At 39.9% G+C, this 6,291-nt stretch overlaps 1 protein-coding gene across 1 annotated transcript in view; it reads right to left on the reverse strand.

Moving 5' to 3' along the window:
• Positions 1-6,291, reverse strand: part of LOC311063456 (protein NLRC3-like) — a 621,663-nt gene that overhangs the window by 307,716 nt on the left and 307,656 nt on the right. The window lies entirely within an intron of this gene.

Here is a 6,291-nt window from a genome sequence, read left to right on the forward strand (position 1 = left end):
GTGACAATTTGATTAGGACATGTTTACCAGGTCTGTCCATTGCATTCGCAAATGGACTGGGAATGCCAGCCTACAGCAGCAGAACATTATGTTTGCATTTAGTTTCGGCATCTTGCAATTTGTCAATTAAAACATTGTTCAAACAAACAACATCCAATGGTGCAAAGTAACTACATACACTTACTCAAGTACTGTACTTATAGTACAATTTTGACTGGGTATTTGTACTTTACTTGAGTATTTCCAATTTCCAATACTTTTACTTCTACTCCATTACATCTCAGAGGCAAACATTGTGCTTTTACTCCACTACAGTTATTTGAAAACGACTTACTAGTTACTTGTGAGCATTGTGAGCTTGTAGATCTGCTATTTTCAAATGATTATTATACATTTGAAAACTTTAAATGGGACATTCTGCATAATAAGTACTTTTACTTTTGGTACTTTAAGTACATTTTGATGCCAATACTTTTGTACTTTTACTCAAGTATTTTGAATTCCAGACTTGTAACAGAGTACTTCTATATTGCAGTATTGATACTTTCACTTAAGTAAAGAATGTGTGTACTTTTTCCACCACTGTCAACATCCCATCTTAGGTTAATTAAAAGAAAAAAGCGGCGCATGGTCGTAGCGGCCGTGCTGATGGTGGGAGCAGCACCAGATTAATGGCGCTGTTAGCAGCATGCTGCTGCAGGCACCGGAATGAGTTTGTTTCCTAGCCGGCATAGCCGCTGGCTGCGGTCAGCTGCGAAAAGAGAAGATCTACAAGGTGCATATTTCAGGCATAGGCGGGCCGGGGAGTGTTCTTTTTACTTTTTTCATAGTAGGCCTAGAACAGCATGTTCGACAGATGAAATATTTCTTTGGCATTTCCAACCTATCTATTGATTATTTTATTGCAGCTTACTGGTACAGCGCCGACGGTGAAGGCAACCATACACCTGCTCATCCGGAGCAGTTAGGGGTTAAGTCTCTTGCTCAAGGGCGCTTTTCCACACAGCCAGGAGGACATGGGGATTGAACCTCTACTCTACACTCTACTGTACCTCCTGAACCACTGCCACCTGAGCCACTGGTGTACGACAATGAACCCAGCTTTGGTGAGTTCTCTAAGTCATCAAAGCCAGCACCTTACCACACACCATAGTCTGGAGTAGAGACTCTGTGGCCATGGCATAGATAATAAAACCAGCTATACATGCCACAAATGCCATGTCTACATTTGCAAAGCACACTGCAACCTGATTGTATATAACACAATGTTATAGTTGTGGAGGTCCATGCTTCATCTCTCTCTCAGCTAAGGGGTCCCTGGCCTGATCTTTTTTTTTAAGACCCCTGCCATAGAACACAATGATGTGAACCTCAGTTAAAAGTAAATAATCACTTTGATTTGTGTAGAAGTAAGCTAAAATGCCATGTCCCCAATCATGTTTATTCAGCTTAAGTTACAAATATAAGTAATACAATTCAAACAAATTCAAAATGTCTCATCAATATTATATTGTATTAGTTCTAATGTATCTCACCAAATGTTATTAATTGACTACCCTGTTACGCTGATGCAAATCCACCTGTACATGTCCCCTGTCTATTCTTCTAGTCACATGACTTCAGAAAGTAGCATACATTTTTTAGTGGAAACTAGAAACTAGAAACTAGAAGTAGCATAAGTATCACTGTTTATTACTTGCGCCAGTGAAGCAGCGCAAGTACTGTTTTCACGTCCGTTATGTCGAAAGGAGTACACAACATATAAATACATATATATGTATTTATATATATATATACAGTATATATACTGTATATATATGTATATGTATATGTACATGTATATGTATTATGTATATATATATATATATATATATATATATATATATATATATATATATATATATATATATATATAATCTTTGATTAACCTTTGGTTACAAGCTATAAAACCCCTAACTCTAGTAGTAAGATTTATCCACTACTGGATTCCACCATTCTAGCATAACTCCGGTAATTAAGCCCATCATTACAGGACTCCCCAAATAGGTTCTTCCAACCAATTCAACGAAGACCGGTCCGCCGCACATAGCGGTTCCCCCTCCTTAACAGTATAATCGAACCTAGTTTGATTTTTTAGCAGATTTCCCTATGGATTCTTACAAAATCCTTAAAGAAGAGGTTTCCTCCACGACCGATGTTGATGTTGGTTCCAGCTCCCCCCTTGTCATCAAGGCTGAGCCCCAGAATTTTTCTCAGGTCAAGGTCGAGGACACCGACCTCCCCCTCCCCCCCCTCACTCCAGCGCCCATTCAAGCCAACTTCTCTGGCATGGAGGACATTGTTCGTTTGGCGGCCACCCACCAGGACAAATTGGCCGACACTGCCCTCCAGTTTGGCCTCCAGGTTCGGGTGCTCTCCGATCAGCTGGACGCTTCTAGAGCTGAAAGTACGAATGCTAGGGCTGAATGTAGCGCTGCTCGGGCGGACCTCCAAGCTTTAACCCTTACGTTTGCTGCCTTTTTTGACTCTGCTGTGTCTGAGTGCCCCCCTCCTAATCTGCTGAATTCCGATGGGCCCCCTACCTCCAGTCATGGACTCCCCACCCAGACCACCCACCCCCTTCCAACTCACGGCCACCCCCATTCGTCGGGACTCCCCCACTCCATTCATGGACTCCCCACCCAAACCCCCCACCCCCTTCCAACTCACGGCCAACCCCATTCGTCGGGACTCCCCCATTCCCCCTATGCCGCGTCTGCCGCACCATTAATTCTCAAGGCGCAAGTTAGCAATTGACAGATTGCAGTATTGACTTGTTTTTCCTTTAATCATGTGTATGATGACGTGTGCACCCTGTTATACTTAAGGGCAAGACCAATTTGGTAGAGGTTTGGGTTGTGTAGTTACCTTGCCATAACTGCAAAGGTTGGCAAGAAATCAAAAATAATTGGTCCAGTGATTAGAAATTGATCATTCAAAATATGCTCCTCATTGACTTACATTGTACGCTGAAACAGCTCTAAAAGTCACTATTTTAGCACATAAATGAACGCAAACAAAGTTGATTCAGACAAGATGGAGCATCACCAAACCCAGTACTGTTTTTATTTATTTCTTTACTTTTTTTTGGGGGGGGGGGGGGGGGGGCTTTTATTCCTTTATAGATGGGGAGTGACACACATACGGTCGTCGGGAATGGGATTCGAACCCGCGACACGCTGTCAGGCTGGTTTTGCAGCCTAGGGTGCCTGGACCGACGCTACGGCCCAGGCCTACTGTTTTTTTTTTATATAAAAATTATTTATTAGGAATATTGCCCTTTAACTATAGAGGAAATTGATAAATGTTCTCAGTGTTCACAATGTGCTAGCACATTCTTCATTACATGAAGAGTAATGCCCCCCCCCTGTTATTGTCCACAAGGTGGGTCAGAATAATTATTAATGGAAGGATCACACCTATCACACAAACACCCCCCCCCCCCCCTCCCCCCTGTAGTAACTTTGAGTCCCCCTGTTCAAGACCCCTGTCATACAATAGAGGATATGCGCATGCTTAAAGTGAATGGCACATCGAGTGGCAAATCGAGTGGCAAAGAAACATGCAAAATGAGTTTAACATTGTTTAATGCAATCAGATATGCCAGAAAGTATTTTTTTGACACTTAGTAGGCATTCCTGCATAACTTCCGGGTACAGATTATAAAACAATCTCGTATTTGTTCCCACTGTATGGGAGGAAACTGTTGCCAACAAGATAACAAAAGAAAGAAGTAGAGTATGACTCAGATACAGAAGTGGTTAAATTTGACCCTCCACTTCATGTTCAAAGGTCTTGTCCAGTAGATCACATGGAGTTGTTTGGTTGTCACCACCTTTTGACGTCACAAAGGTCAAATGCCAGGACAGCAAAACAATGATTTAAAATTTAAAATTTTAAGGGTTAAGGATTTTTGTTAATCCGGGTAAGCATCTATGTCATTTTTCGATTTTAGCTATAGAGCCAATAATTTGATGACCGGCAGCGGTTCCGGTAGGAGACACAAATAGTCTCCTTTGTGTCTCCTATCGGAACCGCTGCCTGACCGCTGGTCATCAAATTATTGGCTTAGGAATGCGACAAAAAAAAAGTAAATATCCATGAATTCAAGTCTCCATGGGGTGACTAATCGATAGAAAAAAATAGTTTGGGTGAACTATCCCTTTAAGCCTCCAAAGTTATGGTGACAGACATAGAAAGACAAAGAGAAGAAAAATGATACACAAATAGACCTGAATAATGGTATATAATGATAATGATATTAATAATCCATACTATATACACATCGGCTGATCTACAAACTCACAATGCATCAGAATGCAACACGTTGTGAGCTTATAGATCTATTTTAAAGTAGATGTAATATCAATATCAAAACAAAATCTTGTATGGGGGTCCCTGGCAAAGAAAGGTGGGGGTCTGGTACCAAATACCCCATTGCACATGTACATTAGACATAATATTACTATAACTTCTGCACTTTATTATAATAAGTGTTGGTCTAAAAGATGTTTTCACTACAGGATGTGTGTTCATTTCCTTGACTATGACAAAACATTCGTGGACTACCTTTTTTAATTGATGAAAACTAAATAAAAAGTAAGCTATGATGACTAAAACTATGACTAAAATGTTGCCAACAAATACAAACTAGACTAAAACTAAAAGTAGACAAACTAGAGACAAAAATAACCAATCTACAAGCTCACAACTCGTCTGTGACGCATGGTGAGCTTGTAGAGCAGCTATTTTCGGCACACAGCTGAGTACAAATTATATAAATAAGTGTACTTTTAGTCGACATAAATCAATTGTATAGCTACTAAAATCTTATGATATTTAATCAACTAAAACTAGACTAAGACTAAAACACTTTAGATGACTAAAATATGATTTAGAAAAAAAACTATGACTAAAACAACAAGTCAAAATGAACACTGGTGTGTGCCTGCGTGCGTGCGTGCTCTACCAGTCTAACGGAAGAAGCACTTATCTTCTCTTCTGATCTTCACAGCTTGAGAGCAGCTGCACCCTGGTTTAAAAGCTGTTACACTTTACTATACACACTGTATAATGTCTGACAATATAAAACATTTACTATACACACTGTATAATGTCTGACAATATAAAACATTTACTATACACACTGTATGATGTCTGACAATATAAAACATTTACTATACACACTGTATAATGTCTGACAATATAAAACATTTACTATACATACGGTATGATGTCTGACAATATAAAACATTTACTATACATACTGTATGATGTCTGACAATATAAAACATTTACTATACACACTAATGTCTGACAATATAAAACATCATTACCTATACAAACTATTTGATGCGACACTTCGCCACTAGATGGAGATATTGATCTACTGCTGCCTTGGCCATGCGTTTACCCTTGTAGTCCAACTCTGAGAATTAAGAAAGAAAGAAAGAAAGAAAGAAAGAAAGAAAGAAAGAAAGAAAGAAAGAAAGAAAGAAAGAAAGAAAGAAAGAAAGAAAGACAATAAATGGATTTCACAAGCACTGCTTTGGTTGTACAGACTGCAGTCTGCATTTTTAGAAGCTTTATTTTCTGAGCAGCCAAAATGTTTGAACATAAAAAATGTCATCAGTCAGAAAACTGGTGGGGGGGGGTGAGGGGGTCTCTCTGTGTTTGTAAACGTTTATTTTGTAGGTATCATATATTTATCATTATTTATTTCATAATTAGTAAAACCACACCGAAACCTCCTAGAAAGTTATTTCTCACGCCTCCCCTGACGTCAGCTGACGTCTGCCGACCAATTGGGAGCGCGTGTTGGAGACGTTGGCTTCCTCATTGTGATTGTAGACAGGTGAGACGCGCACGCACACACGCGCGCACACAAACACACACACACACGCACACGCACACGCACACACACACAGCATAGCAGACCTACAAGCTCACAATGCATTGCATTCAAAAGCTTTTTATACATTTGAAAACTTGTGAAATGGGACATTCTGCACAATGAATACTACTTTTGGTACATTTTGATGCCAATACTTTTACTCAAATCAATTTTGAATTCTGTACTTGTATGGGTATCTCTACATTGCAGTATTGATACTTTAACTTAAGTAACATTTTAGTACTTTTTCCGCCACTGCAACCCTGTGAGCTTGTAAATCTGGTGTTTTCGTCGCGCGACACCGCCGTACGACGAAGTACAACTCAGAGCCGAGAGCGAGAGAGGAGAGAGAGAGAGAG

The sequence above is a fragment of the Gymnoscopelus microlampas genome (assembly GCF_963454915.1).
Source record: "Gymnoscopelus microlampas genome assembly, chromosome: 16".
Taxonomy (NCBI): domain Eukaryota; kingdom Metazoa; phylum Chordata; class Actinopteri; order Myctophiformes; family Myctophidae; genus Gymnoscopelus; species Gymnoscopelus microlampas.